Source organism: Macrotis lagotis, chromosome 1 (genome assembly GCF_037893015.1).
Source record: "Macrotis lagotis isolate mMagLag1 chromosome 1, bilby.v1.9.chrom.fasta, whole genome shotgun sequence".
NCBI lineage: Eukaryota > Metazoa > Chordata > Mammalia > Peramelemorphia > Peramelidae > Macrotis > Macrotis lagotis.
Window position 1 is genome coordinate 426,839,745 of NC_133658.1, and position 25,285 is coordinate 426,865,029.

Consider the following 25,285-nt stretch of genomic DNA (forward strand, 5'->3'; position numbering starts at 1 on the left):
AAAGTTCAGTAAAATTTAAGAAGCTACTGAAATGTGAGAAATTATAAAGAAAGCATTTTTCAACAGTGAATATTCCCTGAAGAAATAGGTTTGTGCCATTGTAAAATCACATTTACAGCTTCCTACGCATTAACCCTTTCCCCCATGTAGAAGAGCACATTATTTACTCAATAGCTTTTAAAAGCTTTGAAGAGTCTGGTATATTGAAGAGACATAGGTATAGATATAGATCCCTTCTAATACTCTTCCAGTCCCAACAATCTATGTTCTATGTTAAAAAGTTCCTTCCATAGATGGAAGGAATTATTTTTTGTTAGCCATTTTCAATGGTCTATCAGAAGAATAAATGAGATAGCCACACTGGCACATACTGAGAAATGGAGAAAATATTAAAGTATCAATGAATTCCTCTGATTTTTATATTGTTCTCTATCAATTTTTCTGAAGTACAGACAGAAATGGTGCTAGAGTAAGTTACTTACTTGCTTTTTATTGTTCCTTTATGTTCAATATTCTACATGCTCTTATATAGTTGGATAAAATTATTTCCATAGCTGATTACCTATTTGAGATGTTGATAGCTATTAAAAATTTGTAAGTTCTTCAGTTCTTACGAATCAGTGTTATATCCATGCAATTGTGAGCTAGAGTTCATTCTGTGATGATGGTCCAGTTCTAGTAAAGTTTAGTGATTTGAGTTCTCCATGACATTTAGAATTCTCTATTTGTAGCATAGAAATTTGGAATTTATCAGTCTTTGGAAGAAAATAAGTTTCTAAAAACACCTCCAGCAACCTCTTCATGTCTTTCCAGGTATTCTATAGTTACAATATTTTTTACCTACAATGATATGTTGTTCCATCTCCACAATTTCTTTGCATACTATACTTCAGTCATTATGATATAATTGAATAAGCACATACTTGTTATAATAACTGGTATCCGTGAACTGGCTGTGAATTGCCATTATAAACTTCTCTATTTCCATAAACAGATCTTCCTGACTCTTCTTTGTCAATATATTGTTGGATAAAAGTTAGTGTAAATGCAATGCAGAAATGGGGTCCATTCTTGGGCCTTAGTAATTTTATGGATTCCATTCATAAATCCATTTTAAGGTAAATTCAACAAATAAAATTCTATTAGCTTTCAGTAGCACCTAGAGGAGAAATATGTGCTTAATCTAAAATTAGCAATTTTGACCTGTTTTGTCATATACTCTAAGAATATTGATGAATCTTCTTCAATTTGATGCAATATATTAATTTTTTATAGATATTATGGAGTGATAAACTCTGTATTTCCTTAACATAGTGCATATTTTCATTATGTTGATTCCCAAAACTGTTAAGGTCCTTTTTATAATTCGAAAAGTGTATATTAAGGCCAGTATTTCATATATATATATATAAATATATATATATATATATAATATACATTATATCTAAATATATAAATTACTTTAAATGTGTTCTTCCTATTCAGCTTTAGATTGAGGACATGATTAAAACTTCTAAGGAAGAGAAGTCAAATATTTAGTCTGTGGGACACATGTGACCCACAGTACTCTTGAAAGTTGTATGAATCATATTAAAATGTAATTTGTAAATATTTAACAAAATTAATAAAATTTAAGAAACTATAGATAACATTGGTTTATGATATAGGTAGTACTGTTAATACTATGTCAATATGTGGTCTGAAGGAATCCTTTTGCAAAGATAAGTGATGCTTGTTTCTATTTGAGTTTGAAATCACTCTCCTAAATATTCAGTTACATTCTTTTTGTTGATATTTTTATGCCCAGTTTTCTTTGATTGAAGTATAGTGGAGAAAGTTCTGAAGCTGAAGCAATGAGAATCTGAACCTGAAAACTGTCACTAAAATTTATGATTTGGGAAAGTTATTTAATATCTCTCATTCTCAGTTTCCTCATCTATAAAATGGGGATAATACTTAATAACCTATTTCATAGAGTTGCTGTGAGGAGCAAAGAATATATATGAAATATCTGACCAAATGTAAAACATTGTATAAATGAGCTGTTATCATATTTACCTTTATCTTACAAAGTCTTACTTTTCGAGCTCAAACATTCAATCTTTCTCTTTCCTTGTGTGTTAAGAGTTTCACACTTATCTAGTTCCAATGATAACTTTTTAAAAATTTAATTTGATTCAATTTTCCCCAGTTGAAGTAAGTGTAGTCATGAAAAACATTGCTATAAGTCATGTTGCAAAAGTAAATATAATCCCCCCCTCTAAAAAAAAGAGAAACCTCAAGAAAATTAAAATGAAAAAATGGTGTACTCAGTCACCATCAACTCTATCTTTGGAATGGATAGTATTTTTTATCATAAATCCTTCAGAATTCTCTTGAGTCACAGTATTATTGAGAAAAGGTAGGTCATTCATAGCTGATCATTCTGCAATATGGCTGTTAGTTTATATAAAGAACATTTCCCATTTCATCTATTCAATTTTTGTTTTATTTTATTTTTTTACTTGGAGCATCCTGCTCAACATTTTCCAAAATAGAATAGCATTTCTTTTCAATCACATACCACTATTTGTTCAGTCATTCCCCAATCACTGGGCATGCCCTCAATCTCTAACTCCCTGCCACCAGAAAAGAGCTGCCATAAATATCCCTGTACATATAGATTCTTTTCTTCCCATATTTCATCTTTTCTGGATGGTCAAAGAGTAAGTATAATTTGATAGTCCTTTGAGCATAGTTCTAAATTGCTCTACAGAATATTTTAATCATTTCACAACTCCTCCAACAATGCACTGATGTCCCAATTTCCCTACATCCCTTCTAATATTTGTCATTTTCTCCTTCTGTCCTATTAGCCAATCTAAAAGGTATAAGGTATAACCTTAGAATTTTTCCAACTCACATTTCTTCTATCAATAGTGAGTTAGGACATTTTTAAAAGATGATTTACATAGATTGCATTGATTATCTCATTTGAAAATTGTTCATAGCTCTTGATCATTAATCAATTGGGGAATGGCTTGTTTTTTATATGTTCCTTCTAACTGCCCTAAGCAGTTCAGCATCATTAAGTCCCTTATGATTTACCTTATTTTGCAAGCCAACAGTGTTGTCCAAGGTCACACAGTTGGGTAATTATTACATGTTTGAGGCAGGATTTATTCAGGTCCTCTTGACTCTACAGTCAGTGTTCTTTCCACTGTGCCTCTTAGCTGCCACTTGTTTACTTTTTTGATACTTTACTTGAGTCTTATATTTGAAGATCAAGTTTTTTATTTAGCCCTGGCTATTTCATCAGGAAAGTTTGAAAATCCCCTATTTCATTGCATGTCCAGCAGTTTTGCTGGAAGATTGACTCTTGGTTGTAATACAAGCTCTTTTGCTTTCTTGAATATCATATTCCAAGAACTACAATCCTTTAATGTAGAAACTGCTAGAACTTGTGTTATCTTGACTGCCTTCACAGTATTTAAATTGTTTCTTTCTGGCTGCTTGTAGGATTTTTTTCCTTGGTTTGGGAGTTCTGAAATATGGCTATAATATTCCTGGCCAAATTCCATTTTGGGATCTCTGTAAGGAGGTAATTGATACATTCTTTCAATTTCTATTTTATCCTCTGCTTCTAGGATATCAAAGCAGTTTTCCTGGATAATTTATTGAAAAATGAAGTCTAGAGTCTTTTTTTTTTTGGTCATGGCTTTCAGGTAGTACAATAATTTTAAAATGATCTCTTCTGGATCTGTTTTCCAGGTCAGTTGTTTTTCCAATGAGATGTATCACATTTTCTTCTAATTTTTCATCATGTTGTTTTCATTTTATTGTTTCTTGATTTCTCAAAAAGTTATCAACTTTCCTTAGTTCAATTCTATATTTATTTTTACTTGCAGCACTTTTATTTTCCTTACACAATGATGTGTTGGGCATTACAATTCTCAACTCTTAGGATGACTTACAAATTTTGGTATTCTACTGTCATGTGAGAACATTAAGGCAACGTACAAAAATCTTACATAAATTAACTAGATGCACAAATTTACAGGTTGTAAATGCAAACTTTTGCAACTCAAGGTTGAGTAACTTAGCCCCATGACATTGGGGGGAAAACAGTGGGTTAAGAAAAAAAACTGGTTCCTAAGGCTTGGATTCAATATGTATTCCCACTAGGATGAAGGCAAGATATAACACACATTTAATAACTCTTGCCAGCCATAGGACAGAAATTCTGCTAGTCAGCTCTTTTAGATGCTGGAAATCTGACCTTTAGATACCCTGTACAGATCTGATGCTTAATAGAACTAAACTGTAAGCTGTTGAATGTCAACCAGCCAAATACTATATTGCTGTATTATCAGGTCAATTCTCTATAGAAGTTAACTCTTAGCCTTACCTGTCAAAATGAAGTGACTTGTATCAGAGTTTAGATCAAAGATATGTACAAGGTATGCTAAAATGTACACCACGGGAACAACTGTTAACTTGAATATGAGGTCAAATCAGTAACAGTTCAACAATCTAAAAAGTGCTGATATTTGTCTAATATCAGATACAAACGTCCCCAAGGACAAGTTTCTTTTCAAAGAAGGCTTATTCCAGTTTCATGAGGCTAACATGAGGTGTATATTTGCCAGGGCAAATTTTTACTTTGTGAATACTCATGCAGCAAATGCTATGCATCTTCTAGCAGTCCATTTAGAAGCATTTGCGATGGGCAATGGATGGGCCAGATTCATCATATTCTTGCTTACTGCTGGAAGGTGGAGAGAGAAGCCAGAATAGAACCACCAATCCAGACTGAATACTTACGTTCAGGGGGAGCAATGATCTTAATTTTCATTGTGCTAGGTGCCAGGGCTGTGATTTCTTCCTGCATTCTGTCAGCAATACCAGGGTACATAGTAGTACCACAAGACAATATTGTGTTGGCATATAGATCCTTTCGAATATCAACATCACATTTCATGATAGAATTGAAAGTGGTCTCATGAATGCCACAGGATTCCATACCCAGGAAGGATGGCTGGAAGAGGGCCTCTGGACACCTGAACCTCTCATTGCCAATGGTGATCACCTGGCTATCAGGCAGCTCATAGCTCTTCTCCAGGGAAGAGGATGAAGCAGCAGTGGCCATCTCCTGCTCGAAGTCCAGGGCAACATAGCACAGCTTCTGCTTGATATCATGAACAATTTCCCTCTCAGCTGTGGTGGTGAAGCTGTACCATCTTTCTGTCAGTATCTTCATGAGGTAGTCTGTCAGATCACAGCCAGCCAAATCCAGATGGAGGATGGCATGGGGAAGGGCATAACCCTCATAGATGGGCACAGTGTGGGTGACACCATCACCAGAGTCCATGATGATACCAGTGGTACAACCAGAGGCATACAAAGACAACACAGCCTGAATACATTGCTGGGGTGTTGAAGGTCTCAAACATGATCTGTGTCATCTTCTCTCTGTTGGCCTTAGGATTTAAAGGAGCTTCTGTAAACAGAACAGGGTGTTCTTCAGGGGCTACACGAAGCTCATTGTAGAAGGCATGATGCCAGATTTTCAACATGTCATCCCAGTTGGTAACAATGCCATGCTCAATGGGATATTTCAGAGTCAGGATACCTCTCTTGCTCTGGGCCTCATCACCAACATAACTGTACTTCTGCCCCATTCCCACCATGACACCCTGGTGTCTTGGGCATCCAGCAATGGAGGGGAACACAGCCTGAGGAGCATCATCCCCAGCAAAGCCAGATTTGCACATGCCAGAGCCATTGTCAATCACAAGAGCAGCAATTTCTTCTTCCATTTTTGTTTAATCTGAGACTGCACAGCATCCAAGTCTGAGAACCAAGAGCCAGGGGAGAGAGGGGGTGATTGGGGGGCCATCTGGAGTAGCCTGCAAGTGCTGCCGGCTACCACTGAGTGAGACCTCAATTCTATATTTTAAGGAATTATTTTCTTCAGAGCAATTTTATATCTCTTTTCCATTTGGCCTATTTTGCTTTTTAAGGCATTCTTCTCCTCATTGGTCTTTTGGACCACTTTTTCCATTTGCTCCAAACTGATTTATAAGATGTTATTTTCTTTAGTGTTTTTTGTATCTATGTCTTCAAAGTGTTGATGTGCTTTTCATGATTATCATGTATCACTCTCATTTCTCTTCTTCATTTTTCCATCTACCTCCCCTGCTAAATTTTCAAAGTCTTTTTTTGAGCTCTTCCATGACCTGAGTAAAATTGATATATTCCTTGGACCTTTTGGATGCAGAAGCTTTGACTTTGTCATCTTCTGATTGTGTATTTTGATCAAAGTAATTGTCTATAATCTTTTTTTTTCTTTTGCTTGCTCATTTTCTCAGACTATGGCTTGATTTTAACTTTTTGTTAAGGTGGGCTCTGCTTCCTTAGTGGAGACATACTTCCCCAAGCTTTTGAAAGGTTTTTCAAGCTGTTTTCAGTGCTACTCCAGAGACCTGCAAGTTTTCAATTCCTCCCACATCTAATGAGAGTCTATAATTGTTCTCCTGGTCTGGGCTCTGGATCTGTGGGGAAAAGTCCTTGCTCTACTGCAGGCAGTAAGCTCTGTTATGCTTCTGCTCCTTTGCCTGAGACTGGGGTCCCAGGTTGTGAACTAGATCTGAGTGTGGGCAATGCAACTATGTCCCACCTCAAGTATAGTATAGAGACTCCTGTAATCTCCTTCAGATCCCTTTACCATCTGTGGACTGAGGGCTCAGGAAGCGGCTTCCAGGTAGCACCTGAAGCCTGTTCCTGGTTCACTGGAGTTGGGTCTGCTGTTGAGGTCTGTGCTAAACTGGGGGCTCCTCTTTCACCCTGGTATGGCAGAGTTTTCTTGCTTACCTTCCAAGTAGTCCTTGGAATTCCCTTGGCTGAAAGGTCTGGAATCTGCCACTGCTGCTGCTGACCTAGGCACCCTATGGTCTGTTCTTGGAAAGTTGAAGCTGGTTCCCTCTAGCATGATCTGGGCTGCTCTGTAGGTCCTTTCTATCCTCAGTGTAACAGATCCTTCACAGGCATCTTACCATATATCTTGGACTGGAAAATTGTTTCACTATCTTTTTGTGGGTTCTGTCACTTTAGGATTTGGTTAGAATCATTCTCAAATGACATCTTGATATCATTTGAAAAAAAACTTTTTAGTACAGTTTTTTGATAAAGGTATATATATCTTGATGTCATAGAGGATTAACAATATGTTTTGGTTCAATTTCCTCAATGATGTAGAAGCCACACTTAGTTATACTTATTAGAAATGATCATGGATTTAAAGCAGAATCAATATAGGCTGAAAGTCTCCCTGGAATATGCTACGAATCATTAATTGTTCTTGGCATTATTGTGTCAGTGTTATGTTAAATAAAAAACAGATTCACATGTAGAAATTATTATCTTTTTTCAGGTTTTTGCAAGGCAAATGGGGTTAAGTGGCTTGCCTAAGGCCACACAGCTAGATAATTATTAAGTGTCTGAGACCAGATTTGAACCCAGGTATTCCTGACTCCAAGGCTGGTGCTTTATCCACTATGCCACCTAGCCACCCCACCCCATGTAGAAATTAAATGTTCTAGTATTCTTGCTATAATTTGGTCTCTTTTATATGTTTACACTACATGAATAAATCATGAGTATGGAACTGATTCAAAGACTTTTCAATAATCCATAGTCATTATACATGGTAGGTCTCTTTGAGACAGCTTGTTCAATAATTATCAAATTGATAGTAAGTCACTCTTTTCAGTCATGGGATTTCTGGGCACACCATTTTTGCTTCTCTGTCAATATAATGTTTCTTAAATGTAGATTTTTTTTTAGTAATATAAGATATGAATGCTTTGTATAAAGCACATGCATGTATTTTTCCTGGGTTTGGAGGTTTCATTAGTGTTTGAATGACTGAAATTATGTATGTGAAGCCTTCTATTAAGAAAAATGTGATTAGGCTTACTTCTGAGAAGCTGTTTAAGTCCCTTGCTAATAATTCATACATTATTCTGACACTTTTCAGTATTTCATAAAAGCTTAAAGTTTCAGTAACTTCTTTTGACGTAAATTTTCTATCACTCATTATATGAAGGGTACATAAATTTTCTGTTTGAATTTTGTTCACTTGCATTTTTATTATTCTAGACTACTCTGATCATATAGGAAACCAAATTTTTCCATATCTCACTTTGTCAAAATCACTATTGAATTATTTTGTTCTCTGACTCTTTGTACTGCCTTAAAAACTTAAATTGTTAAGTTTCTTTTAAAACAGTGACTAAGGGAAACTAGAATTTCAATATTGCTTACCAGATTCCATTCAACATAATTTTTGTGTCATTGTTGCCTTTAACAGAATGATATGATAGTCAAGGTTACTCCTTCAATAATAGATAGATATTGTCCAGTGGCTTTCTGAATATTTTCAAAATCTTTCCCAAATTTCTAATGTAGGCATAGTGTTTGATGTCCTTTTTGAATGGATGTTCCATGAGAGCTGTGTCTTTCTTTGACAATTCTAATGGTAATGATTGATTCTGAATGTGCTGTTCAGGTCTTGAAATATTTTATTTTCTCTCAAATATTGTGGGAGATGGTATTCATATCTGGGAATTATTGAAAATGCCAGTTTTTTTTAAAAATGACTGTTTTGGGTATAATAGGTCAGTTAGTTGGATTCATATAATCAAATTCAAAAGGAGCTTTTCAATATCACACTAAAAATATGACCAGATCATTTTCAAATTCTTTTGAGGTACAGATAATGTTCATTTCAGTATTGTGCTTAGTTCCTGAAGATTTTGTTAATAATATTTAATAGACTACTTCAAAGTTTGCAAAGCTTTTTATAAATATTACCTCATTTAATCCTCACAATAACATTAGAATGTAGATGTTATTATTAATTATCTGTTACAGGTGAAGTAGACAGTTTAAGTGACTTAGCCAGGATCACACAGCAAGTAAGGATTTGAGTATGAATTTGAATTCAAGTCTTTCTGATTTCATGTCCCATATTCCAGCTACCATACTACTTAACTTTCTAAATAATCGAGTTTAAAATTATCTTCAAAAAAAAAAAGGATTTTCAATGAACTCAATTATTTCAACTTTTCTGTCTTCAGATTTCAGTATTTTCTCACTTTCATCTAATCTAGACTTGAAAATAAAGTAATTATTATTTTTAGGGATGAAGCCCAAGAGCAGAGAGGAAAACAGAAATGGCATGTACTTCATTCTATTCCTCCAAGATTTTGATTTCAACTATTATCTCTCTATATTTAAAATTTTTCTTGTTATTGTAGTTTGAAGGATATAGGTATTTAGGTTGGCACCAGTTCTTAGAAATGATCTTATTGCTCTTTCCTCATTTTTATTTTTATCACTATTATATGTAGCTATAATTCCCTCAGGTCTTAGCTGTTTATGTTTCTCAGTAAGAAGAATATTTAAGAGAGGCAGGAAAAAGAAGCAAGGTAGGAAGGGATGAGAAAAAGCAAAAAGAAAGATAGGACTTTTGGGAGCCAAGATGGTGGAGTAAGCAGTATGTTTCCATAACTCTCCTATGTTTACCTCCAAACACATAGAAACTCAAAATAAGCATTTTGCAGAGCAAAATAGCAGAATTAGGAAAAAAGATGAGGTGAAACAATCTTTTTAACCCATGAAACTTATATCAGCAGAAACGATTTAACTCTCAACGCTTATTCCTCCTATGGACCACCATTTGATCTATGATCTCTGCCACTGTGGCAATCATAATTATATCACCAGTGTAGCAGGGGTTCATTGAAATGCTCAGGAAAAGAGATTTCTTTCAAGCCTCTCACCCCATAATGTGGCAGTATGAAGAAAATGTCAAGAAAATCTGGGGAAGAAAGGAGAAAATATATTGGATCCCTCATTTAGCAGCAAACCCTTCCTGAGTAGTCTTAACCATGAGAATAGATTTTTTAAAAAAGCATTGATGAGGTCAGTAAGCTTCATACTGCTGATTCTGGGTCTGGACTAACTGGTCTACAACATTGCCAAGATCAGGAGGAATTAAAGTGATGAACCTGACATCTTTTTTTCAGTTTCCTGTAGTTCATTGTAAGCTGCCAGGTGTTATCTGCTTTCCTCAGGGTAACACAGAGTGGCTGTAAGTTGAGTTGCTATAATAAATGTTTCTTTTCTTTCCTTCACTAGAAAAGAAATACCTTTTACCTCTTCTTCTTAGGAACATGCTCTTAGTAACTTTTCCAGTAGCTTTTCACAATAGCATGCATGGAAGATGCTAAAAGGGCACCCAGATACTGAACCCATAATTCCCCTTCTTTCTATAGGTTTCCATTTTATTATCCCTGCCTCACGTGAATCCAATTCACTTGCAAGTCATGAGATCACCTTCCTACTCTCAAGAGAATGAAGGAAAAACAATAGCAAGTCTTCCATGTAGAATATCACTTAAATGATCCAAATAGGGTGGGCTTTTAAGAATGCCTTAGGTTTGGAAGGAACTGCAGGAACCAAAGTGCTCTGGTGATGAATTTCCTTGTACAATTTTATGAGCAACCCCATGGATTGGCTATCAGCTACTTTCTTATCAGTAACATGTTTTAGGATCTCTTTCTATGAGATAGTGTCATTGCTTTCTGCCTGAGCTGTACAGTTGACTCTGTGACTTTTCTTATTTCCAAAATTCTTATTCATACTAATTAAATCTGTCCCCACATCCTACTCAACTTTCCCCAATTAATCATCCAAACCTGTTCAATTGTGGGGCAGGGCAGACCCATAGCTAAAGTCTGAAGTCATTCTTATGGGGTTCCACCCACAAGATTGAACCTAATTGCCCTAGAGTTAGACTGGGCATTGTTATAGCAGGACTTGAAAGTTAGAGGTAGACTATACAAACTCATTCTATAAAATTCATTTCCTTTTGAAACTTCACCCTTTTTCCTGTAGCCAGACATGAAATTATCTCTATGGGATTAGATAAAAATAGTTCCTAATTTAAGTCACCTAAATAGAGATAAATGATAGTCTCCTTCTAGAGGTTCTAATAAATGTAGCTAACTTTGCAGAAGTAAGATCTCAGTGATCTCTCCCATCCTATTCCAGTCAACTGCAGAAAATTTCTAAGCATTGACTCCTGTGTTTGAACTCATGCAATGAACTGACTTCCTCCTTGAAGAAGTAATTATATAATTGTTTGTTTTTGTAACCATCATTGGACATTTAATAGGGTTTTCCTTATTTCCAACCTCATTCTCCCAACTCATGGATCTAATCTCAGTGGAAACCAGAACCATTAGGTGAGTTCCTGTCTGCAGCCTATTATTTTTCCCCATCTTTTGAAAAGATCCCTTGTATCATAATACTTGCCTTCACAATGGGAAGGAAGGAGAGAGAAGAAAGGGAAAGAATGGAGGGAATGTGGAACTCAAAAATTGAATGATTGTCTCCTCCCACAAAAAAGAAAAAAATAGAAAAAGATTCCCTCATTTGTGTGACCACTACTTACATTAGTTGATACTTGATTGTTGCTGCATGACTACTCAAAGCTGAAAGCTCTATCTCCAGTTTTTGAATTTCTAATCCTGTTGACTTTCAGTCTTATTATGCAGTCAGTACAGCTTCTTCAGGACAGCCAATAATAGACATGGAATACTGGACTTGATGATTTTTTTTTTATTTCTACTGGAAAGCTTTCTCCAGCAACTATCCAATTAATCACCTGTATGAATGAGAACTCAATGTCTATGAAGCAAGGCGCAAATTAGACTGGAAGGTTTTATGCCATATGGAGCAGGAAAGACTAGTGCATAGAACCATCATCGAAGAGTAATGAGTATTGTCTTAATCATTCTTTGGTAGCCACCCTATGGCATACCCATGGGAGAATGCAAACCAGGTGCTAAACCACTCCTCAAGCACCAACTTTGTCCTACCCACTATGAAAATTCATTTAAGCAAATTCTTCCAGGGTGGAAGGATCTTTCTTTGTTGAATTTCTGGCAGGGCTGCTAACTTTCTCTCTCTCTCTTTCTAAAGCCAGTACAGCATGCTGTGGGCTGTGCTCTTGGAGCAATAGGATCCCAACTCCATTTGACTGAATTTATATTGATCCACAGTTTTCTTCTCTCCTCTCCTGAACTATGTATCATTTTCTTCTCCCTTCTTTCCCAAAGTTCTTTCCTAGATTTATGTTTTTCTAAACCTCTCTCTCTCTCTCTTTCAATGAAACTATTCAGTCTATCCTCAAATAACTTGCTGACTCTCCAGATTAAGTTTAGTCTGTGAATTACTTGTGCCTTGTGGCCCAGTGATGAACCTTGCAATCTTGTGAATAAAATCTATCATTTCCCACTTGCAGGGTTAGTTGTGAGTTCTTTACTTAAAGAACCATGATATTTGGGTGGCACCACCCAAATTCACTGTCACAACCTATACCAAAGAGAAAATTTCCTACAAATGATTAGATGACTCTTATAATGAAGTGACAAGCAGTGATCCATGATCTGATCATACTGTACTCCACATTTGCATAGCCCTTCCCCTAGCTCAACCAGATATGATCCATGAGGCCATCTCATCCTGATGTAGTACCCACATGGTAGGGTTGAGCATAACATCAGCACCTTTTTACTTCAAGTTCAGTGTTGGATTGGAATGAGGCATTCACATTATTGAAGAGTTAACAAAAGATTTATTTTGTCCTAAGACAACAAAAATATTCAAAAAGAACAGTGGGACACATAACTTTTATAGATACATTTATATCCTGCTCCCAACTTCCCCACCTACCTTCCCTTCTCCTAGAGAAATGTATCTTAATCAGTAGATGTTATGGTGACTCCTATTGTCATCAAAGATCCATCATATTGGAGGAGATCTGACACCATGTGGTTGAAACATTTTATGTCCTTAGTTGATCAACTTCTTTGGAATAGTTTTGTTAATTTTTAGGGAAAACTAATGTTTGATGAAGGGAAATTGGGAAGCCAGGTCTTAATCCAAAAGAAAACTGAGTTTAGAATGGAATGCATCCAAGGGCCCCAAATTACTAAAGGCTTCTGAATCTAAGACAAGTAAGTGCTATTTTTACCCATTCTAACAGGCTATTTCTGAAAATGGACATGTACTGCTGCTCTTATGGAAGCGGTCTGAGCTGCTGAATGGAAATTCCCTACAGACAGAGTCACTGTGTAAAATATGAAACCTAAAAATTGTTCAGTTCTGTATAGTAATACTATTGACTCAATACACATTCAGATTTTTTAAAAGGCATTTTTTCCCTTCACTTAAGTGGCTAGTTATTTTAGTGTCATATAAACAAAGCAGTTCTAAAATTCAAAAAATAGTATAGGGATTTTTTTTTCAAGAGCATTCAATGGAGTATAATATGATCTGGGTTCTAGTCCCTGTTTTACTGCTCTCCAACTATGTCATTGGGCAAGTCATTTCCCATAAATGGTCTTATGTTCTTTTCTATAAAATGAAAGTGTTAGAATAGGTCTTCTCAAAATGTGGTCCAGAATCAGTGAAGATCTCTGCAAACATTTCAGGGACTTTGCTAGATTTGATGTTTTTAGAATAATCTCAATATGTTTCATTTCTAATATGGTAAATATTCTAGTATGCTAAGATATCTATCTTATTGACAGATAAAAAGCTTGACAGTTAATAGAGAAAATGATCATTTCAGCAATAGCAAGAATAACACCAACCACAAGGATCAAGGATTCTCATTCTCCTTTGGAAATGAAAAATTTCCTTTGAAATGAGTTGGATGAAATAGATTTGTCTAGTAAAATCACTTTCCAGCATTGAAAAGGGAAAGACATGAATCAATGAACAACAGTTTTGTACTCAGACATCAGGGATCTTCCAGTAAATGAGACAGCAAACAGCTGGAGCCTTGGCATAATTGTGAATTATGAACAGTCTAGCTTTTGGCAGCCTTCCACAACCTCCAGTTTTCCATCCTCTCTCCCCTCAGTGTATCCTGTGTCACATTCCCTGAAGGTCTTGTTTTAAATTTGATATGAATTGATGCCTGTTAAGATGTCAAGTCACATCAACTTTTAGAAACTTCTTAAGAGACTGAAGAGCCTTTATGTCTCAGAAAAAGAATTGTTAATGGTACCCTATTTCATAGAATTATTAAGAAGGAAGGATTTGGGGAAGTAAATATAAAGTGGAAGTTAAAAAATCTGGGTTGGAGTCCAGATTCTGGGAAAATTAGGAAATAGGTTGGTATATAAACAACACTGAATTTGAAGTTAGAAGATCTGGGTTCAGGGCAGCTAGGTGGTGTAGTGGATAAAGCACTGGCCCTGGAGTCAGGAGTACCTGGGTTCAAATCCGGTCTCAGACACTTAATAATTACCTAGCTGTGTGGCCTTGGGCAAGCCACTTAACCCCGTTTGCCTTGCAAAAAAAAACCCCTAAAAACAAAAAAGAAGATCTGGGTTCAAAGCCCATTTGTGGAATCATTTCCCTTTTCTAAGTATTTAGTTTTCTCATCTGTAAAATGGGTGGATTCATAGTCTCAGCTTTCAAGCTGGGAGGGACTGCAGAGGCTCTCGACCATACATGAGATAGTAAGTGCCCTATTCATTATTTAATTAAGAAAACTGAGGTTTTGAGAAGTAGAGACTCATCTTCCAGCATAACCATAGTAATTAGCAGTCAAGATTTAATCCACAGATTCCAAAGCAAGTACTCTTTCTGGTACAACTCCTTCATCCTTATTATAATTGGATTTGATTTCCTTGCTCTTTGTTATTTAAAGAGTTTCCTTAACTTGCTCTGTTTCTTCATTTACAAAGTAATTTACAAAATAATCTTTGCTCTCCATATTTCCTAAGGTTGTGACAAAGGAAATCCTTAAGAAACTTTGAGGTAAAATGGAAATGGGTAAACAGGCCACTAAAGGATTGAGAGTAGGGGGAGATTTGGGGAGCAAAGAATCCTGACCTGTGCTCTTTAAACTATATCTTTATTATAACTATGGTTAAATTAAAATTCTAGGGTCCTCTGAAAAAGCCAAAATTGAGAGAAAATTTACCAATATATCCTTCTACTTGTAGCACAGAAATTTGGCTAAGGCAAATGCATAGACTGGAGCCCTTACTCTGCCTCTTTCCAGCTCGACCACAAAATATACAACTCTATTTGAATTACATCTTTTTTTCCTGGGTGAGTTATGAAAACTTCCCATTTTCCTAGAACTTGTGAGACTGACCAAGTCTCCTGTGAGTCTCCTCTCCTCCCACCTTGTGTTTCCTTGTGGCTTTCCAAAAGTCACTGGACCCTAGCCAACCTAAGCTTAGACTTCAGAGTTGATTGAACCTGAATCTTGCTCCTTAAAAAAATAAAAAATCATTTTGTATTGTTTCCCAAACGCTTTCAGCAATTGGAGGGCATTTCATCATCCACACTGCTTTTATTTGGTGTTTCTAAAAGAGTTGTAAAAATGCAGGCAAAAAAATAGAAAAAAATTAAAATGAAGGCAAAACAGCCACATAGGAAACATCTAGCACCAGTTCCAATATTTCAAGCACATAATTGCTCTAGGAGTTTTCTTTGGTCATACTCAGATATTTGTTTATGTACACATATACACACTCCAGATATAGATCATAGGCTCATAGATTCTAGAATTAAAAGGAAACTTAGAGAGCATCTAGTTTAATCCTTTTACTCTACAGATAGGAAACTGAAGATCTTGAAAGGAGATTCTCATGGTCAGAGGTATATAGATGTGGGTAGAGATAAGGAGACAGATGTGTGGCTTCAATATAGATAAATGAAAATTGTATAGATGGATTGATAGGTGTGTGTATGTGTGTTTGTGTGTGTATATGTGTGTGTTTGTGTGTCTGTGTGTGAGAGACAGAGAGACAGAGACAGAGAGAGAGAAAGAGACAGAGAGAGAGAGAGACAGGGAGAGAGAGAAAAAGAGGAGAGGTACTGTAGAGGACATAAAGACAAGTAAGGTTAAAGCTACCTTTATCTATGTTTATATTTATATCTATCTCTCTCTTCTATAGTAGTATCAAAAAGTGGCTAAAAGACTAGCTTCAAAATTAGAAAAATCATGTTTAATGATCTCTTCTTGAATTTTGCTAGGAATCAAAGTCAAACTCATTGGTTACAGTTAACAGATTCTATTCTCAAGTTTTTAAAAATTGCCCTTCACTATACCAGTGGGCCCCTTTCCCATTTTTCTTGATCTTTCATTTCTCATTAATAGTGGCTTATTCAGTCATATCTGCAAGTTCTTCTAATATCTGAAGTTTTGGGTCAAGTGTCTTGAATTCATCAAAACTAATTAATTAACTCTTATACTCTTCTTACTTACCTTGTTTATCAATTCCTTGTTAGTCATATTTGTTATTTACAGATCAAAAGTTATTTACCTTGGCAGGGTGGGGATGGGTGTGAGACCAAAAACAAACAAAAATTAACAGCTCTGTCTTCTCCCTGTTACCAAATTATCACCATCCCATTCACTCTAAGAAACAATCTTCACTCTTCTTTAGACTTCATGTTTTCCCCATTAGAACTTTAACCAATTTTTTTTTTGCTGTCCTTAGTTTCTTTTTAGAACCTCAGCCTATCCTCAACATCAGTACTCATTACACTTGTTTTAGAATATCCTCTGTTATCCATTCTTACTTTTATCTTTTGTATAAATCTTTTTTTACAAAGATAGCGTGGTTGGTGACTTCAAATTACATCTATAGTGATTTCTTCAGCTTTTTCCTACATTTCCTCTTCAATAGAATGATTTCAATTTTTGTTTTCATAATTTTATTCTGGGAGCTTCCCATCTCTCCTGGACTGTTTTTCTTTCAGAAATGTAGTACCTGGAATGCTAACCTTCTTCTGAACGTTTAAAATCAACTTTTCTCAGTTATAGGGACAGGTCATAGTATACCTAGATTTCCTCTCTTCTATTACAAATTCTAAGAAGGAGTAATCATTTCTCATCACACTCTCTACAACTCTCCAAAAATGAGTGAAAAGTTTCAATCATTTCTATGCTTTAAACTGTTCTCATTAATTCAACTCACATCTGGTATTCTCCTTGCTGATTACTCTACCTTTTGAAGGATGAAGTTATCATTAAAATATTTCAAGAAGGTATTAGAGACCAGCTATGGACAATGTTATCCCCATCCAGAGGAAGAAAAGCAAAACAAAACATAAAACACACACAAAAACCCCGCAACCCTTCAGAATCTGATGAACACTTTATAAAAATTATCTCTTATGAATCTCTTTCCCTTAGTTCTAATTCCTCTTATGAAAATAGCTAATCTGTAAACATGTTTATCAAATATATGTATGTAAAATGCTAACCTTACTGTTCACAGCTGAGGAGAGGGGGGTGGGAAGGGAGAGTAGAAGGAAATTTTGTAACTTAAAAGTATTCACGTGCATATGGATGAAAATTAATTAATGAAAAAGAAGGTTTTAGCTACTTTGTTCTGGTAGGAAGATCCCAGAGATATCTAGATAATCAAAGTTTGTATGTGCTACTATTGCATGCCTCTCTACTAGACTGGTGATCTATTCCCCAATTCTCATTGATTTTTTTCCCTAGGTGACCTGAAGTGTACTCTGATGTCAAAACTCTTATATTCCTCCCTAAATTAAATTATATCCCGACATTCTCTATAACACATTCCCTTCTAGTTTTTGGATTTACTCTTGCAATTATGTCTTCTTAATAATACAATACTACTACACTCTCATTGCTTATCTGTTACTTTTGAAAAAAAGGATAACCATTTTATACTCTATTCCAGGAATGTGTTTTATCCCAACATATCTTAGTTACATCGCTTTGCACTAAGACCCCAGATTCTTCTTTCTTAGTTTTTAAATAGTGAAAATTTGTACAGGCATTTGAGATCATGGATTTTACTTCTGAATCCTTTTCTTAAATTTTATCTCCCATTTACTTTGAAAAATTTCAACTGTTATCCTCTCTATTTCAATTTAGTCTATATGGTTTCTAACTTGCTAGATAAACTTGAATAGTTTTCTCTTGTCCTTATTAGTTTAGAGACATTTAGAGATGTAAAACGTCAGGCATATATACTTTCACGACTTTCCTTAGATAACCTTTATTTTTGACCAAAAGCATATTATCCTACTATTTTCTCAGATGCCACTTTCTTAGCCAGATGTTAATATCTCCAATACACTGTATGTATGTGTGTGTGCATGTATATGTGTGTGTATGTAAAATCTTCTTCATATGTTTCTTTCATATGTTTCTGTCTTACTCCATCATTCCTAACAGGGCAAGAAGCCACTTCTTCTCAAGAGTATTCAGCTCTCTCATCTTCAGAAATAGTCTCAACTTTGGCTTTTGTATTTCCAGGTGTACATTTGTCCTCTCCTCCCTTCATATTCTATGTGATATTCTACTTTCCAACTTCTTGAAAAAAATAATTTTTCTTCTTTGCCAATTCAGGTTCCTTTTATGCCCAAAGTGAATTTTTTTTCTGGTTGTGTCATTGTTTGCTTTGTTTAGTTTCTTTTGGAATTTCATTTTTTTTGATAACTTGAAATATGGAGAGCTGTTTATAGGATCCCTTCACCTTCTTTTTAAGGAGAGAGATATGTATGTACTTAAAACATAAATGGCAACAATTTGACTGTGGTAAAAGTGCAAATATTGAGCATATTGAAAGACAATATAAAATTCACCCTGCTGAAGGAGATTTTGAACCTTGTCTTTTAAGTTTTTTTTCCTAAAACTATTTGTAGGTAGTTTGTGTAAACATTACATACAAAATCTATTTAAAACTTTTATAATGCATTATCACTTCCAAATTACTTGATGGCTACATACAACTTCATTTTCTTAGTCTCAGAAATGCCATAATTGTAACTCAAACTTTCCATTCCCTTATATCAATCTGCGGTTTTGCCAACTTGCCCCACTCTCCAAACCTGCTTTATCTACCAGCGTAGCTATATTCATCTCATTCTTACTTTCCTTGGGATTTCCCTTCTCCTTTTCCTTCTCTATATCTCCTTCTTGAGACCTTCTCATCAGATATTCACTTGCAAATTTTCCTGAATTCTCCTATGTCCCTCTCTTCTTCCTTCAATCTTTTCCTAAAGAAGACAGGAAGAGAATCAGGATATGGAGATTTTTGTCCTTTAAATATTCTTCAATATGAGCCAGATTTCTTAAAATTTCTCATCACAAAATTTATTTTCTGTTATCCTTCACAACTCCAAATCCCTCCAAATGACTCATACAATTTTCTTTTCCCTATTAGGTTCAAACCATTCTCTCTTCTCTCAAAATTTCTCCTATTACATGCAAAAGTGAATCTGCAAGTGAATATACCTATATTCCTCTCTGTACCTGAATCCATAACTATATATTATCTATAGTTGTATCTGGAATTCTTAACCTTTTTAGGATTATGGATCACTGTGGAAGTAGTAGAAGCCCATGGACTCTTCAGAATAATGTTTTTAAATATGCAAAATAAACTTCAGAGTATTACAAAGGAAATAAATTATTTTAAAATAGTTATAATTTTTTTTAAAAAATGGACTTCAGTTTATTTTTAGTTATTTCTATATAATCTTTCTCTCTTGATAACATGTCTACATAATTTATATTTATACAATAGGATAGGGAGGAAACTGCTAAACTAAAGACATATATACTTGTTTTTACCATTTCCAGAGGGTTAAATAGAACATTCGCAGATATTCCCTGCCTGATTCACATCCAACAAAGAATATCTGTTTGTGGACATGTGTGACTGAGGGAATGGTACTGTACAGTGATGAAGATTTTTCTCATTGGTTATGGCAGCAGAACAACCTGTTTCAAGAGTTACTGAGCCAAAACATGGCATATACAAAAGATTTGACTTGACTGTCTCTTGATCTCTTTTCTTTCTTGGTACTGGGAAAGACAAGGATTGTTGTGAGCTACTGGATAGGGGAGGAATAGTAGGTTTCATCCCCCTATGGTCACTGTGTATCTGTGAGCACATGGTGACTATTTCTTATATTTTTTTCTTGGTCCTAGGTGAATGAATATTTCAAGAAAGGAATGACCAAATAATTGTGAGAGTTTGAGAGACACTGAGATTCTTGAAGACTTCCCACCACTGACTGAAAGTAATAGTAGAAGTCACCATTGTGGTAGAGGCTAACAGAGAAAGTGCCTGTAGACAGATATGGAAAGAACATCTACTAAAGACAAAGATTGCAGCAGCTTCAGAGATCAGAAAAGCTAGCTATAAAATCCAGAAAGGCAGATATATACTCAAAGACCGGCAGAGAGCTATGTGGAGCTTCATGAAGGCTTCATGAAGGGACATAAAGAGAGAAAAAGACTTCCTGGATCAAAAGCTGAGTTTTCTTTTTACACATACACATACACAAAAATATATGTATGTATATATGGAACCATATATATATGTATATATACATATATATATATATGTGTGTGTGTGTGTGTGTGTGTGTGTGTGTGTGTATGGTTTGGAATATTGTTCTATAACAATTTGATGTACCTTTTCTGCAAATGTCTTTTCAAAAAGCTAATAGAACTTGACTGATAATATGGTACCTGGTAGTTAGGATCCAGCAGTCCAGAATAATACCCTAGAACCCTGAGACAAAGCCAAACTACTGGTGTGAAACTAATTTGAGAGAGTGAGTCTAGAAAGGATACCACATATATCTTTATGTCTTTGTCTATATCAGCAGAATTACATAATGGACTAAAAAGACCAGCCTTGAAGATTTAGGTTTAAGTCATGCCTCTCACACACAAAGGTTGTATGTCACTAGACAAATTACTTAATCTCTCTATTCTAAGTAGCTCTCTAAGATTATGCATTTCAGAAAAGGTATTGACTTACATTAGTGGATGTAATTTTTCTCATATGGGATTGATGGGTTGGTAAAGATGCAAATCTGTGCATTTGACTCTTTATTTAGATCTAGGTCCACATTTATCTTTTTTGCATCTGCATTTCTAGAAAGATAGGCAAAACGGGTAGTCAAAATGGGGCAACCAATTGGTGTAGTGGATAGAGTATTGGGTTTGGATTCAAGAAGATCATAATTCAAATCTGGCCTCAGACACTTTTTAGTTGGGTGACCCTGGGCAACTCACTTCACCATGTTTGTCTCAGTTTCCTCATCTGTAAAATGACTGGAGAAGGAAAAGGCAAACAACTCAGTATCTTTGCCAAGAACTCAAATGAAGTCATGAAGAGTCTGAAATGACTGACATAACTGAACAATAATAACATCAAGGCAAATAAGGTACATATGTAAATCATTATGAAGGTTTAAAGGCCTATGGAAAAAAAAACCTGAAGGTCTACAAAATTATAAAGGGCAGCTGGGCAGATGGAGCACCAGTTCTAGAGTCAGGAGGACCTGAATACAAATCTGTCCTCAGACACTTGACACTTCCTAGATATGTCACCTTGGGCTAGTCACTAAAATCTGATTATCTTATTTTTAGGGTCATCTTGAATCATCCTGATCCATATCTGCCCACTGGACCCATATGGCTCCGGAGGAGAAATTGAGGCTGGTGACTTAGCACAGCAACCCCTCACTCAAATCCAATTCAAGTTAATGTCATGTTATCACCTCCCCTGATGTTGAGAATGAAGTTATAAATAAGCATTTATTTTTATATCTGAATATATAAAATATAAATAACATCAATATTAAATTAATATTTAACAGCTGTATATATCATTTATATAATTATTGTTCAATAAATAGGAATAATAAATAATATTTGTATAATAATTATAATAATATTATATATTATTGCATACATATTAAAATAAATAAATATAAATAATATAAACATAAAATAAATATATTATAAATAATATCAAAAAGTATAAATAAGCATTTTTCACTAATAATAATTATTCCCCTAAAATATTTAAGAATAATTTTATGGAATATTCAATACCAGATCCTTGAGCTCTTGGCAAAGCAGACTTTCCTTGAATATATGCTCCTTGATATTCATTCCCCCGACTGGAGAAAAGTTAGAGAAGAAAGGAAGACAGGAAGGTAGGAAGAAGGACAGAGGTGACCCAGGTATTGGGCTAGTTGGGCTAGTCAAAATACCTTCATTCTCAATCTATTTTCTTTAATAATTTATAAGGGAAGAGGTAGGTTTGTGGTTTCATCAGCACATATCCTTCCTTCCTCTACAAATGGAAACTGTAGTCCATCCATACCTCAGGAAACTGTTAAATATTTAAATATTTAGTGATGCTAGGTTTTCTGTGTTGGTTAATGCTCTGACTTTGGAATCCCAGAGAGGAGGAAGGAAGCTTACACTGAGCATTACTTTCAACAATGAGGTATTTGAAGAGAAAAAGAGAGGAAAAAAATATGGCAGAGAAGGATGTTGCATGATTTAGAAAGCACACTTAATGATGATGATGATGATGATGATGATTATGATGATGATAATGTTTGTCCTTTGATCTTTAAAAAGATCATGACATTATATGAAGCACATGGTAGGATTTGAGTGAGGGAATGCTGTGCTAAATTCACTTTTTCCTCCAGAACCATCTGGGTCCAATGGCCAGATATAAATAAGGACTACTGGAGATGGCCCTGGATGCCAATCAATCAGGGTTAAGTGGGGTGAGGCAGAATCCAACCTCCAAGGCCACCTAGCTGCCATTTTGGAGTCAAAAAATGATGGTTTGAATTCTGACACTGCCACTCAGAAGAAGAGTTAGTAATTAATTCTGGTTCCTGGAATCAACAAGATAAAACAAACTGGGGTTAAGAAGGATACTCAATCATTTTCAAGACAAAGTTGGGACAGGGTTTGAGAGTGAGGAGAGGGTCACTAAGTTAGGAAGCAGGCAAAGGACCAAGTGGGAAAGAAGTTCATCTGGAATATTAGGGTAGGAGGGAGATGGCTGTGGTTAGAGAAGTTAAGCATGCCATCTAGTAGCTTTCTAGTTTTATTAATTATTATTGATTATTGGATAATAATCCCTACTGTTTCTATTTGGTAAAGCAGTACAGGTGCTGTCAGAGGTCTTTTAATTTCAGTGTCCTAGGAAAAAGCCCAAGTTGCCCTTGTTTGGTTGTGACTGTGTTGTCACTCTCCTTTTGATCTCCCTCTCTCTGGGGTCTCCATTTTACATCTGTAAAATGAGGGGGCTGTACTAGATGATCTCTAATGTCTCTTTTAGTTGTAAATAGAAGGATAAAATTAGCTATAAATACTTGAATAATATGTGAAAGTTAATTCTGTTTCACTGACCATCTGGAACCACCCAAATGGAAAAATGCCACTTGTTACTTATCCTGTAGTCCTTAGAGGTCAAGGAGGGAAAAGCCTCCACTGCCTCTAATTGGGTTCTCCTGGAAAGCTTAGAGACTTAAAAAAAATTCCCTTTTAAAAAAAGGGGGAAAAAAGCCCAGTGCTCTTCAGGCAGATTTTTTTTAGGCTCTCATTTTATGGCTTTTGGAGGATGATTTTGGCGTGGGCAGATGGGGAGAAATAGTGGTTACAGTCTTCAGAGGTTAATAATTCCTGGAAAATCTTCTGGCAAACATCACTGCCCTGAAATTTCACAGAAAAGGTTCATTTGACTGTGCCCAGGCTAAATGAGTTTTTTGTCTTCATGTCCTTCCCTCGTGGAATTATGAGTTTGCATGTTGCCTTTTACACAAAAGTGAGGGGTCTCTGCCAAAATATACAACACTTTTCTCTCCAGAATTCTTTCTTTATTTACTCTGGAGTTTGAAGACTTGCATTGGAGACATATCTTATGCCAGTGATATTTCTCTGGGGCTATTTGCTGAGTTGTCCTCTCATTTTCAGACGGAGGTTAGCACTGAGCCATCATGTCCATGTCATATTCAAACATTCTTAAGTTCTACAGGCATAGGTAAACACTGCGGAATAAATCTATGCCTCAAGGCAGAATACTAATTGATGGGACCTTTCTTTATTGTAAATGTCACTTTTTTGAGGAATAGGCTTCTTTGTCTTTCAGAACAGGCACCTGGCTCTGCTTGTTATAGCTGAGTCCAAAATGATTTGCTGTTGTTTTTTTGTTTGTTTGTTTTTGCAAATGCATGAGTCAGTTTTGAGGTCTGTAATAGGTTGTGGTGGGGCGGGGGCTCAAATCCCATCCAAAATACATAGTCACCAGAAAGCCCTCTTTCCAATCCTTAGCTGAAGAGGCAGAGCAATTTAGTAGAAAGAGCCAGCTCTGATTTTGATATGTTTTAGCCAAGTGACCCTGGACAAGTCCTTCGCTTTGTTGAGTCTCAATCTTCTCACCTATAAAGTGAAAATAATTCCTGCACTATATCCCTAATAGTGTTTTTGGGAGTAAAGTGTTCTATAAAGTGTGATACAAATAAATTCATCTGTTTTTGTAGCTTTTTGTTGTTGTTCAGTCATTGCTGACTTTGACCTTATTTGGGGTTTTCTTGGTAGAGATACTGGAGTGGGTTGCCCTTTCCTTTTCTAGCTCATTAAGAAACTGAGGCCAATAAGATTGAGTGACTTGCCCAGGATCACATAGCTGCCCAGTGTCTGAGGCTGTATTTCAAGTCAGGCAGAAGATTCTTCCAGACTTCAGGTCCAGCACCTATCCTTACACTACCTAGCCACCCTTTTTTATAGCATAGTGGAGTCAAAAAGGCCTAGATTCAAGTAATTACTCTGATACTCACTAGCTGTGTAACCCTTGGTTAGTGATATAATATATTAGTATGCACAGAAAACTCTCAATTATATATTACACAAAGGCCATTGTTCTACATTGATGGAAAGATTTTTCATGCTGGGCACTCTCTACACCAGTGAAATGGCAAGTCTAAATATCAACAACAACAAAAATATTTTTATATTATTCTCCTCCTCTCTCATTCCTCTTTCTCTTCCCTCTCTTTCTTATTATTTCTCTACCCCACTTCTTTCTCCTAGTCATCTCCTTTACAAAAAGGACTTCATTACCTCATAGTTTATTTGGCACACAGTAGGCTTTTATTAAACATTTACTAATTTGACTTAACTCTAAAGGCTATGAGAGGATAATCTTTCCAGGTTCTCAACAAACTTTGATGGTTTCCCCCTTGGGCAAGATGACATTTACAGTTTGAAGACCTGCTCATCTAAGTGCACAAAACCTTCTGCAGAAGATTGGTGAGCTGAGGATCAATATTTCTGGTCCACGGCTAACCATGAAACCATTTAGTAAAGGATAAAGGGGTTATATTTGTG

The 25,285-nt window shown here is 35.6% G+C and overlaps 2 pseudogenes; one reads left to right on the plus strand and one right to left on the minus strand.

The window, feature by feature from the left end:
* Nucleotides 1-3,870: 3,870 nt before the first annotated feature.
* On the minus strand, nt 3,871-5,814 carry LOC141518699 (actin, cytoplasmic 2-like; annotated as a pseudogene).
* Nucleotides 5,815-6,493: 679 nt separating this feature from the next.
* LOC141504270 (ubiquitin-ribosomal protein eS31 fusion protein-like) overlaps nt 6,494-25,285 on the plus strand; it is a 75,395-nt pseudogene continuing 56,603 nt past the window's right edge.